The 13,988-nt window shown below is 42.7% G+C and overlaps 1 long non-coding RNA gene across 1 annotated transcript; it reads left to right on the top strand.

The window, feature by feature from the left end:
* Positions 1-4,134: 4,134 nt before the first annotated feature.
* On the top strand, positions 4,135-6,580 carry LOC122464931. The gene is made up of 3 exons (XR_006289376.1): positions 4,135-4,297; positions 5,758-5,830; positions 6,531-6,580. It is a non-coding gene; the product is annotated as an uncharacterized LOC122464931 (long non-coding RNA).
* Positions 6,581-13,988: the final 7,408 nt, after the last annotated feature.

The raw sequence follows: 13,988 nt of genomic DNA, 5'->3' as shown, positions 1-13,988 counted from the left end.
GTGACATAAAGCAGCCATTCAATCCAGAAGTGGGAATAAAACCTCAGGGCTGATTGCCCAGTTATTGAGAGGGAGTGAGATGCAGCTCATAATTAGTCTTCCCACAGAACAATCAGCTTCTTCAAGGTGAGCTGAGGATTTTAACTGAAGGATAAACAGGAAACTGTTAATGGTAGGATTAAAAGGTTAGATAAGAAAGCAGGTGCTGAAGTACCTTATATTTATCTACTTGGCTTTCACCTGTAGGTATTTTTCACTATATATTACCTACCACACAGTCTTTTACTGAAAGCTATGTCTACGATACGGTTTATGTCGGCATAAATTAGGAGTGTGAATAAGGCCATGTCTATATGTACAGCGCTGCAGTGGCACAGGTGTACCAATACAGCTGTATCCCTGCAGCATTGTGGTGAAGACACTCTATGCTGAAGGGAGAGAGCTCACCGCTGCGAGTGGCAGAAGCTATGTTGGTGGGAGAAGCTCGGTGTATCACACCCCTGAGCAATGTAAGTTATGCGAACATAGGCTGTAATGTAGACATAGTCTAACTCACGGCCCAGAGCAACATAAGTTATACCGACATAAGCACCAGTATGGACAGCTCTGTGTTGGCAGGAGCGCTTCTCCCACTGAGATAGTTTCTGCCACTCGCAGGGGCTGGAATAGTTAAGCAGACAGGAGAACTCTCTCCTATCAGCTTAGAGCAGCTACATTAGTCCACTATAAACTCTCTAGTGTAGCTGTGCCTTCACCCACCATATTACTTACGCTAGGCTTCATGTGACAATCCTTTTGTTCAAATAATTTTAGACTCTTATTTCTATTTGGGGATAACATTAATATATGTTATATAGAGAAAAAGAGAAGGCCATTTCTCTTACCTGCAAATGGTATTTCTCCTGTGGTAAGGTCAATTTCTAACTATGTGGGCTTGCATTTATGACACAAGCAAGCATTTAGATTTGAATCCCATGGATTCCCAAACTACATTTATAAATATATGCATTCATCAAGCCTTTAATATTTTACTTTCTATAGGATGAACTTCCTTGCCCGGGAGCCTGGAAGGTACAGATAGCAGCCAAGTGGCTTTTGGTCATGATACAGGGCAATCTCAAATCCATCAAGGACTAAAAAAAAATTCAAAAATGACTGGTAACAAGAGTCTGAGGTCATCTCTTTAAACTCTCCAGGTAATTAAGCCATTATAGACATGTAAGCATCTAGAGGAAGATTTCTGCAATTCCACAAGCATGCGTTTGACTTTCCCGGAAAGGTATGAGGAATCTCCTTTTTAGCAACCCAGCAACCCGGCCTTCACAGGAAGAGATTTCCAGCCCAGATGAAGGAACTGGCCTTAATGGGACCAGGTTCAGGAGTAAACCAAAGAGTTTGTCCTTGGACAGGGAAACTTGAGAAGCAAGAATCACTGGCTCTTTCCTACTGAAACTTTTTCAGTCAGAAAAGAGAATGACAAACATTGGGATAGAATACATATAAGAAATTAACTGGAAACCAGATTGGGACCATGGATGCCATGGAGTGGAGAAATGGACATAGACTTTGGGGTGGCAGGAGGAGGAGAAAGGGAGTAGGATGGAAGTACTGAAAAGTAGGATAGAAGAATGGTGGCCCCATTTCCTAGGAGGCCCCAACCCAGCCAGCTTGTCTGAGCCTAACCAATTTAGCATTTGAAAGACAAGTGTGTCTGTCTCCTAATGTTTTTAGCTCCATGTAATTCTTTGTTTCCCCATATGAATATAACCTGTAGACAGCAGCTATACCTGAGAAAACAATCCAGTGAGAGAGATTCAAGCAAAATGGACTTCTGATGACATATTCAACTTCTAAAAAAACTCCATCGCAGCTGACAAGAAGCATTTCTCCCAACTCTAAATGCTATAACATTCAGATAAGCAGAACATATAACATTATCTTTAACAGCAGCATTTGGTGCCTTCCAGTAATTGGCTAGGCAAAGCAAGGTCTTATATACAACCAATGGCATTTCCATTTGTATGATAACTTTTGAACGCTGCATCTGATTAATTCCAAACTTTCAGGGAATGTTCTAAGTATCACTGGGCACATGGAGCCCCTTGCATATGGTTAGCAGACCCAGCAGCTTCTGCAACCACATCTGTAATTGTCTGTAGATCATTGATGGCAGCAATTAACAGCTTTCTGCAGAACAATACCTCCATCTCAGCTCTGCCCATCATCCCAATCCAGATTAGAGTGTTGACACCCTGAATGATTTATCTCCTCCACAAAATTAAAAGAATTAAGAATGATGGGAGGAAGAGGGAATCTGAGGGTGCAGACAAGGTCTCTGGTATGGGGTGGGAATGGGGGACCCTGGCATGGGGTAGAATGGGTGGCAATAGCATTGGAGAGAGAAGAATGGGAGACTCACAGAGCCACTGGTATAGGAGTAGAATAGGAGCTTCTGGGTATGGGGAGGGGAAATGGGGGAAGACACAGAGGCCAGGCATGAAGGAGTGAGTGGGCATTGAAGGGAATCCCTGAAATAGAGGGGGATGGTAGGGTGACACACAGGAAACTTGTGAAGGGGAACAGAGGAATGCAAGGAGAGCCCTGATGTGTGCAAAGAGTTCAGCCTGCAGAAGCAATGAAGTGCAGGCCCACTAATGGTGAATTCCAATAATGTTATGTCTCTTTAAAATTAGGAAAGAAATCTCCCACCGCTATCCTTGCCCCCTCCCACCCAGTCTCACTTTGCTGGAAGAACATCCCCATGCTGCACTCACATGCTCCTTCACCAGGAGGCCACAAGCTGATGACAGCACCAACTCTGTTGCAAGCAGCAGCAGAGAAGCTTCCTTTGCAGGACCAGCAGTGAGGCATAGCCTGGCCAGCCATACCACCATCACAGCATACATGTTCTGCCCAGCTATGGCAGGACCCAGAAGGAGCACAAAGAAGTGAGCAGCAAACCCCTTCCTGTTCCTGGAGAGGCTGAGATCTTTCTAGCAGCTAAGTAGGATGAAAGTAGCAGGGCAAAACCTGGGGTTAGGGGGATCACAGCAGGGGAAGGTAGAGGGCGGTAATGTGAGGCTGGATTTTGCCACATGGTGGTGAAGAAAGACGGAGGGGAGAAGGAAGAAAGGAAAGGATTTTGCTGCAGGGTGAGTGGAGGAAGCCTGAGGTTGTGCATGTAGAAAAGCATCAGAAGTATTAGGATGGGTGAGGGAGCGGGGTGTTTGCCTATGTGTACACATCTAAGGACTTGTCAACACCATGGGGCAATGTGTCCCAGAGGAGTGTGAATTCTAATAAGCATCAAACTTTTATGCACTAACTGGCCTGTGTAGACCCAGCTGGTGTGCACTAGATGTTTCTTAATGCTCATTAAAATATTAAAACTGTACAGTGTTAATGCACACTAAGGAACTTTTAGTGCACACCAGCAGTGTCTACACAGGCCAGTTAGTGCATAAAAGTTTGATGCTTATTAGAATTCATACTCCTCTGGGACACATTGCCCCATGGTGTAGACAAACCCTAAGACATGATGGTTCACATTTTTGTTCTTTGTTTTATAAACTGAAAGTATCTGGCACTTTCTAGATGCTGTCTGTGGATGTAATTGGTATCCCCCCCCTGCTGTAACCCCCAAGGAGATTACCTAGATTCCTGGGACCCTGTCTGCTGGCAGCTCAGGGAGAGGCACACTGTCCCTGGTCGGGACGGGGAGCCAAGGCAGACTCAGAGTCTGCCCAGCAGCCAATAGGGAGTGAGAGGCCCTCCCAGGGAGAAGCCATTTTGGAGTCAGTCTGGAGCCAGCCAGGAAAAGGGTAGGACTGGCTGTGTGGGGAGCTGGTGAGTCCCAGGCCTGCATGCAGGGTTCCCCCTGAGAACAGGCCTCTAGGGACCTGACAGCAGATCCCTCAGCTGGGTTTTTCCTTCCCCATTGATGATTCCCAGTTTGTAGCATTGGCTGGAAAACTTCCCCAGCCAGGCTGAGTTTGCCCTCCAGCTCCCTAGGTGAGACCAGTCAGCACATGGTCAGCTCTGCTCTGGCTGCTAGTCCAGGGCTGCTGCCTGCGGAGTGTGTGTCTGGAGGCTGGGCTAGGAGGCTACAGTTTGGATGTTAGTGTAGTTGTGTAACCTACACCTTGAGCCCTGCACCCCTTTGTGGTGAGGGGAAATCCTGGGACCAACGCAGCCGGATTCCTGCCTGAGGAGGATCACTGCCAGCAGAGAGCAGCCCCTCTGCAGTGACTGAGGAGTCCAGAGGCATCTTTGAACCTGAGGATCATTCATGGAGTTTGTGAGTGCACCATCTTTTAGTTAGTTACGTAATTTGTTTTGGGGACCCCCTACTCCCCGAACTGTGTCCTCAAGCCAGGGAGTAAGGGTTTGAGGATTTTATAACCTGCTGCATATTACACCTGTGGAGGGATTTACCACCTTCTCCCACTTGTGAGTCCTTTGGGCTGTAGTGAACCCTGTGAGCCACACTGCTAAACCACTGCAAAGAAGAATTTTGTGGTTATAGGTCATCAAGGGCCCCAGCAAAGTATGCGTACCAACGGGACGCTAACTTTACATTGTTCCATCAAGTCATGGGTATTTTCAGTGTGGGCACCGGTAACCCTAAAATAGTGTTTTACCCGGTTATATTGTATTTGTCTCCTGTTTAATATAATTATTGTGTTGAATATATTGTATTTGTTTGTGTTATTTCTTAGAAGTCTCCAACTATCTGGCAAGTAAGTGGGGATTACCCTGTAGTTAGAGTTTTCCGCCCAAGCTGCCCTGGTGACCCTGCCAGGAAGGAGCGAGTGGAGGCACCACCAAATAATTTCATAAGAAAAAAGATACACCATGCTGAGTGGGTGGCGGGATCCGAAAGAACCCAGACCTTTAAGTGGATTGGCATTAAAGGAGGTAACCAGGTGTAGAGGGGGTGCTATACTACCATTTTAAAATAATAAATAAACACTCTGTATATATATTTAGACACACACACACACACAGGGTCAAACAAGTTACTGCAGACTTTGCAAATGATCTTTCCATGCTGTGCAAACCATTCACTTTGCAAAGATCTGCAGGCAGTAAGGAAATTGACTTCTCTGCAATATGTAAACATTTCACCACAGCATCATCTTACAAGCCCTTGAAGGGAAATCTAATATGACACACATGAAATTTTTGAACAGCACCACTTTGCAGGAATAATCGCATCTTCTCATTTTCGTTTAGAATAAACCTTATTGTTCAGCAGTTAAAAAAATAATAATAATAAAAGGCAACTTGCAATAAAGTGAAAACCGCATTGTCCATATGCATCATCTTATTATTCTGCTCATGTGCCAATATTACAACATGCTCAATAAATACAGATTAAACCTTTTGCAAGTGTTAATTACTGAGACGAAAGCAAAAATTTCACGTAAAGTCCATATTATTAAAATCTTATCACAATCTTCCACACTAAACTAATTGAGCACCCTTTTCATATTATTTGCATTAAATGATAGTCATCACTTGGAGCCCTGTGCAATAAACATAAGCACTCCAGGACAGGGACTGTGCCTGCTTTACTTGGAAAGTGCCTCCTATATTTTTGCCAGTAGCTCTATATAAACAATAGTTAATACTAAATAATAACGTGTTGATCTTCTGCATAGAGCTCAGCTGCTCAGATAACGATTTTCAAACTCTTTCCTCTACGTAATCTTTTCAACCAAGGACTTTAATTAAACAGTGCTGTACGTTCCACAGAGCCATAGCACCGACGGTTTTTGATGTGCTTTGTTCAACCACAGAAGCTACAGTGTTGCACGCTAACAGACAGGTAGGTTCCCTACCGGGTGGGACTTGGGCAAGCACATGCCACAGTCAAACTTGGGGGCTGATTCTCCTCTCACCCATCCCAAAAGGTGAAAGTTTGGGAAAGTTCTGAGTGTGTGAAATCAGAATATTATAATGGAAATGGTTTGGCAGTCGCAACCAGCGCTGCCACGAGAACAGTAGTGACCACCCAAACAATATAAAATAATACAGTTTCAGTTCTTTTTCTGCCTTCTAGTTTCTCAGCCATTAGGATACAACCAGCTCACATTTTCAGACTTCTCTCCACAAACATAAGGACTAGAAATTTATTTCCTTTATTTACAAAAGTGCCATGTTTGTTGCACTATATACAGTGCATGTTAGCAAACTTACAAAATGTCAGTCTACTGTACTTAAAGCCAATACTCCAGGCATGTCACACAAAGTGAAACAGCACAAAAATCTTATAAAGAAAATGTGAGTAAAATAAAAAAAATGGGGGGGAAATTAGTTTAAGAACAAAATTCATCCTGTGTCTGTTTTCTGATTTGCCACCTCCACCTGTAAATCTCTCTCAATTTTGTGATTGAGCCTCATATCCACTGTAAAAGCCACAATTCTCGCATAGCCTCTGGAAAATGTCCACAGCACATAACTGTTCTGGAAGCAAAGGCTGTTTGGCTTCTTCGTCTGATGCACTATCCTCTTGTGACTTGTTACAGCCTTGACTGTCTGAAAGGAGTTCCACGTTGGCGAGGTCTCCACCTGGCTGTCAAACTCAACAATGGTCTCAAATTCCTCTGCTGTTAGACTGCAGGGGATGACAACATCAAGGTACACCTCAGTGTCCTCCAGCCTGACATTGTCAGTGGCTAAAACAAACCTGCCCTTTCAGAAGCCATTACATACAGTCTTTGGGAGAGCTACAGCCCTAGACTCCTTAGTGAGATGAAGTGCATCAATAATCGTTGGGTTGGGTTGGGTTGGGTTTGGGCAACATCCACAGCTTTCAGTTGCAGGTAAGAATCAAGCGTGGCCATGATTCACACATTCAGGTGAGCCATCTAATTGATTATAGTAAAACCTCTCCACTAACAAGGTTGTCAAGAAGCAGCAAGTCTGTTGTCAATATCAGGACTAATTAACATTATAGTCAGTTGAATGGTAACAGTTCCAGACAAAATGCTTCTGGTTAACCCAAAGTTGTTATTATCAGGGTTGTTATAAAGTGGCATCTATTGTATCTAGACTCTTTTCAATCCAATACAGTATTTGAGCTGGCAGCCTCCTGTGGTTTCAGATTCCACAGGCTCACTACACTCTCTATGAGGGGCTCTTTCTCAGATGTTTGACGTTTACTGCCCACTTACTGCATGAAGTGACCACTTGTTTTCACAATACAGAGCTGCACCAAAAAGAAAAGGAAGGAGCAGTTGTTGTTATCTTATGCACCTCAGATAGGCCACTCTTGGGGCCAGATTGTCTCTAGACCTTGTAAAAGTGCAGGAATGGGCAGCAGCAGGAGACGAAACTGATGGAGATGGTACACGAAGAAGCTTGGAGGAGGATTGTACTTCCTTGAGGCATAGCCCCTCCTCAAACTTCCCCCTGGAGCAACAAGGTTGTGCTGTGACTAAACAATGCTAAACTATCCTATCAGGTTTTTAAAAACTTGAAACATAATATGATATAACCAGAAAATAGCACAAAAATAGAAGACACCGTTTTCCAGGTGCTCTGAAGCGCCCCCTCCCCTCCCACATAAATCAAAAAAGGCTAACAGCAAAAAAAATGTGATTGAGTTGTTTATGACCCACATTTTCAATCTATTACAAACAAGCAGAAAATATTCACTTTGACTTATGGGACTGGATATTATCCCGAGTGCATGATACAGCACTACAAAGAGTAAAAAACGACATCATCTGCCTGGGCTCTTTAACTCGCTTTAAGTCCTCAGAGAACAAAAAACACATCTCCGATAAAACTAAGCGTTTTATCCAGCCCATGATCAAAACCTTTTTAACTAAAGGGGGAAAAAAGGGCTGTAAAAGACCCTCTAGCTAATTAACACAGTCATTTGAATTAGAATTTCGGTAGGTAGTTAAAACGGCTACTTATAAACAGCGGTATGAAGAAATATTAAAATTAAACCATTTTACAAAGAATATCAATGGAAGATCTAGTTCTTCACAATACCTCATCTTAAAAATTAGATTGTTCAAGCAGGACTAATGGCACTGGATGATTTTCTCTACCTATAGTACTAAAAGGGAGCAAAACTGGATGTAGAAAAAATGCTGGGAGTGGAAGGATAATTATTAACAGTTATTTTGCTACACCCATGCTAGTCGGTTTCCCTGTGTAGACAAGCTCTCTGATTTGTCTTTCCACACTCCTCTGAAAGTTGACAGAATTTCCTCCACAGGAATACTGAAATTCAGAAGCAGACTGGCTGTAATTGTCATTCTTACCAATTCTTCAGACAAGGAGAGACTCTTAGTTACAACTGTAAAGAGACAGGTAGGAAGAATGGAAATAGAAGACAACATGTTAATTGTTCTCAGTCTGAGTCCTGCAGCTCAGCAAAGAAGGACAACAACAACTGTTTTTTAAAAAAAATAAAAAACACCACCACAAATGTCTTATTGATGAAGGGATCTCTGTCTCTTCTGTTTTTGCCAAAGCTGTAGGTAACATACAGCAGAAGAGCTTTCTGTTTTGGGCTGCCTGCTATGCAAGGCAACTGCTGAAAAAAGAGATATTGATGAGAAAGGAAACTAGAACAAGAGTTGGCTGGGAAACAGAATTTCTGCTTCACACAGATTTTAGAGGTTTGGGAATTTTTTTCACCCGAAGTCAGTATGAAAAACCAAAAACTCCAAATTTTTCAGGGAACTAAAATTCTGCAATATTTTGTTTTGGAAACACCAAAATGTTCTACAGGAACCCTTCGGTGTTTCCAAAACCGAATATGTTAGCCAGGATCACCAGCTCCCTGGATGCTACGCCAGAGCTAGGGAGACATAGAAGCCCTGGTGGGCTGCCATGGAGTCAAGACTACACAGGCATGAAAGTTCCCCAGTGCTGGGAATGATTTTCTAACGGAAAATTGAAATTTTCCAGCAAAGTTGACATTTTCCCATGGAAATTTTGCAGAAAGTGATTATTCCATCGGAAAATCATTGAGACAGAAAATTCCCAACCAGCTCTACTAAACATAGATTCTAATATGGAACCCGAGGTCTGTTTCATCTGTTCCAAATGGCTCCATTTTAGAATCTGTTTTGTGTCCTTTCTTTATCAACAACATATCTTACTCTGCACTCTGAGCTCACCTATTTCCTTTGTTAACTGACATTTATTTATAAACATGCCAATGGCATTCGCCCCTGTCATTTCTAAGCCTTAATGAGTCAAGTTTCCAACATCCTGTGAAGCAGGAGTGCCTGAGGGTATACAGGGCACAGCTTGTGGCCACTCACAAATGGTAACAAACTTCATTCCCTCCCTTCTAGTTTTCTTGTTTTAAGCGCTCTATTATTCATGGTTATTGGAGGCTCTGTTTATTGTCTTGTGATGAAGACAATATAACTTAATTCCACAAGTACTGTGCTAATGGCCAGATCCTGCATGCTACTGAGGAGCTCCTTTTAGGTATTAGATATCCTCAACTCCCACTGAAATCAATGGAAACAGAAGTTGCGCAGCACTTTGAGGGAGTTGTTCAACAACTGCAATCCCCAGGGAAGTTGTGGATGCCAATCAGGTGCCTACATACCTTTTGAACCTCTAGATTTTGTGAGAGTTCTCCAGCTCTCTGGCCTGCCGCTTAAATCTCAGGGTGATCTCCCACAGTGAAAGGGGAGGGGCAAAAGCAGATAGATGAGTCCACAATAGCCCTGTGTTACATAGGGCCGGATTCAAAGACCACTAAAATCAATAGAAAAATTCATATGGACTTATTTGGGCTTTGGATCAGGCCCTGAACGCAGAGTAATAGATTAATTCCATGATTTTAAGGAAATACTTTTCTTTCATGCAGGGCCAGCTCTAGGGTTTTTGCCGCCCCAAGCTCTGAGAGTGCAACTGCCCAAGCGAAAAAAAAAAAAAAAGGGTGGCCAGAATGCCACCCCTGGAATTGTGCCACCCCAAGCACATGCTTGCTTTGCTGGTGCCTAGAGCCGGTCGTGCTTTCATGTCTGTAGGGCAAAGAGAAATTTTGGCCACAGGGATGCAGGGAGTAACCAAGATGAAAATCTCAGTCTTTTCAATTTCGTAGGCAAGTGTGGGCACTCAGCCCATACAACCCTCAGCAGTGTAGTATCTGAGCATCTCATGGTCTTCAGTGCATTTGTCATCACAACCCCCCTTTGATGGAAGGAAATAGTAATACCCCAGTTTTACAGATGTTGAAGTGAGGCATTTAGAATTTTTGGGGCAGATTTTTAAAGGTATGTAGGTGCCTAAATCTGGCCCTAAGTAACTCTCCAAAGGTCATAAATTATGAATTCAAAGCAAGTCTCCCGAGTCCAAGACCAGGGTCTTAACCACTAGACCTGGTCAAATATTTTGAATATGTCTTTCATCGCCAAATAGCCATTATTTTAAAAAAAAAAAAATCCCACACAAAAATATGTAACTTTCCAAAAAATTGGGGTTTTTTTTTTCAAAAACGTACATGACATTTTTATCAAAATCATTATACATTTTTTTTCATTTACCAAAATTGAAATAAATAATTTGAACAAAAATGTTCACAAAAACATTAAAACTGGGTCTGTTATGAACCTTGTAAAGTGGCAGCAACTTTGACGTTTCCAGATTTGTCATTTTTTTCCCCCACCTTTTAATCTTCCATATTATGTATTGTCAGAATAAACTGTTACTGGCTGCTCATATCCCAAGAGTAAAGTACTGGCACCTAGAAACTATTATGTTTTCCAGGAGTAAAACTGTTCCTGCAAGTTAAAACCTACTACTGCACCTCCTGGTTTTACAAATTACCGCTTCCATAGCGGTCCCACAAACCATATTATTCAGCAAGGTCCCCTTCCGCCCCGAAAGAGATATCTAATTAACTCTCACAATTTTTGTGCTTCTTGAGCCTAACTCAAGGTGAGGTACTGAGTAGCACTGGTTGCAAAAATGGGTTTTTCACCCATGGAAAATTTCAATATCAAAGTATTTCAGTTTTTGATTTTTCAGATGTTCCGTTTTTAGTTTTAAAAAGATCAGTTTTTCATTGAAAAGTAGTTTTGATGAAAAAAATTTACCCAGCCCTAATGCTGAACACCCTCAACCCCACTACCTGACTGGGAATAAAGGCATTGCTCAATGCTACTGGGTTGGGCCTTCCACAGGCAACACAAGATGACATTTACAGCCAGATGTGTAATTCCAAATAGTGCAAAATCGAGCAAGCCAGTTGGCTGATGGTGTATGATGTCACCAATTTATAAAAGAGGACAACTGTATAACAAGTGTTTGGGGTACACATCTGCTATGCACTCACATGTTCTATAAGGCATTGTAACATGTACCAGCTGGTGAAATCCAAGGAAAATGAGTGCTTTTCCCCCCTGTGTCTGAACTTTTATCTGCTCATCTGAACTATTTGGGGGGAGGGGGAACCACACAGAAACCCATTACAATGACTGCTGGTGCATGAAATGAATGAGAAATGTTTGCAATTTAAAAGCAGTTTCACTTCCTGCCTGATACCACAAAGAATCTTTTTAATAAAGTTTACAGGGCTGCTGTTTGTTTGACACATATATCCTATTTTGTCCATGTTAGGTTTCCTGAATACTTATGTTAAAAGAAAACTATTAGCTCCTGAAGACACTGAAACTCAGTATTTCCCTTTATAAAGCATTACCAGTAATGTAATAATGCTTCTACTAATAATAATACTTTGCACTTATAAAGTAAAGCATCTTTCATCCAAATATCTCTAAAGACTTTACAAATATTAATTACACTTTACAACCACTGAGATGATTTTTCATATGATTTTACAGGTGGGTAGACTGAAAGAGTGTGACTGTTCAACATCACACCACAAGTCAGGGTCAGAGCCAAGAATACAATCCTAGAATCCTAATTTACAGTATCCCACCATAAACATTAAACTGTACTGCCTAAACAACAGATTTAGCTCACAGCATTAATTAAATTCCAGAGCTGGTAGAACACTAGAGAAAATGATTTGTGAATATTTCTGTGACTAAAAAGCTTATAGATCAATATTCTGCTATTTGATGGGATCTATTCCAATATTCAAACTGTTGCTGGGTATTCATAAAAATATTTGTGAATCCTGTAAGTCATGAATGACTGGGCTGGACAGTCCTATGAAATGAAAGTGATAAGAAAGTGTGTTAGCTGTTATCTACTATTAATTTTTCCTTGTTTAAAGTATTTCAATCAGGGAGCAGAAACACCACCATGAGACTGAGGTAATTGGGCCACACAAACAATGACTAATGATTAGTCATAGCGAGGAGTTCAGGAATAGTCTGTAGGCTAGAATCCCATCAAATAATCAGTTTGGGGGGAGGCTAAATTCACAGCTTATAATTTGAACAACTCTGTTAAATTCAAAAGCAAATAAAATTCTGACCTACCAGAGGCGGGGCTACCAAAGGAGTATATGGAAGAGTCTTCTTGGGTTTTGTGTGAAAGTGAGGTCACCTATATGTTTCTATGACACCTCTTTCAAGGTTCTTTTTGTGATCACTATGGGCTACATCTACGCTGGTGACTGGACAGGCAACTCTCCGGTGCTCCCAGTAATGAGCCTGAAGTGTCTAATGACCCTTTCTCAGCCACGCCAGCCTCATCATCCGACAGGATGCTGATGAGGATGAGGAGGCAGTGGGGACCAAAGAGAAGGTGGCCCTGGAAGACCTGGAGGAAGAGGATCAAGTTATCCTGCCTCTCTACCCAGAGAAGCTGGTTCCCCAAGTCCCTCCTGATGAACCAGAGAAGGACCCGAAGGCTCAGTAGGAACCAGAATCCAAGGCTGGTAAATTAAACCCCTACCCTCTCCAGCAACATCCTCTCTTTCTCCAGGGTGGTTGGCAGGACTTGAAAGCCACCTTGCCTTCCCCCCTTCCCAAACTGTCCCCAACCAAGACACAACTGTAAATTCTACATTTTATTGAATTACCACAAACCACTATAAAGCTTTTGGAAGAAGTTATAGAACAAATTATCAGGAAGCTATCATATTTCCCCTGGGCCTGTGAGTTTGTCAGCCAGCAGGCTGACAGCAAGGGAAGAGGTGGAAAGGCCTCATTAGGGGACAGGACAGTTGCACAAGATTAATGGTTCTCCAAAGTTACAGGTCGTTTCTGGTCCTTTCAAGATTACAAACTTTCACTACAGTAACCACCCTTCCCCCTACAAATGGGAGACAAACAGAAGGTGCGAGGGGTAGTATCAGGGCTGGTTAGGTACGGGAAGGAGAAGGGGAACCTTTGCTTCTCCGAGGAACAAGACAGCAGTCCTCTGTCAGTACAAGTGTTTTCAAGCATTCCTGGCCTCTGACGTACAGAGTCTCCCTGCTCAGAGCCATACTGCACAAGACAGGACAAAGGAGGGAGTGGATAGGTGGGGGATCTGCTCCAGTGGCTGCACAAACACAACATGGTATCCTTTTGCAGTGGGGAGGCAAGTGGCTTGCGGTCTTGACTGGAAAGCTGTGACTCTCTTTCCCTGTTGTTCTTTGCTAGATGGCCTGATGCTACAGGAGCTGGCTTGAGGACAGGTAGGCATTTGCAGTGGTTTGCCTCTCTCTCTCTCTCTCTCTCTCCCTCTCTCCATGCAGACTCCGCCTGCTAGCTTAGAATATAATGTACTTCTATTTGGATTGCCTCCCAGTAAGCATATATATGTACATTTCCAGTGCAGCAAAAACTTCAGCTGGTTCTTAAGATTCAAATGTAGCACAAAGTTGCTGCATCCACCTTCATAGCTCACCAACCCCCTCCATTCAGCAATAGGTAGGGGGTGATAAGCAGCACAAACATCTTTTTAGCATAGATTGCCGGATCCCCACCACACGACTGGAACGCCACCTCCCTTTTCCAGTCTGTTACTTTCAAAACTGCTATGTTCTCTGATTGATGGCCAGCCTTAAAAGAAGGCATTAGGAACTGTTCATGTTGTCCCTG

This window comes from Chelonia mydas, chromosome 3 (genome assembly GCF_015237465.2).
Source record: "Chelonia mydas isolate rCheMyd1 chromosome 3, rCheMyd1.pri.v2, whole genome shotgun sequence".
NCBI classification, from domain to species: Eukaryota; Metazoa; Chordata; order Testudines; family Cheloniidae; genus Chelonia; species Chelonia mydas.
Note: the sequence above shows the minus strand (reverse complement) of the source record. Positions and strands in the feature narration are given on the sequence as shown.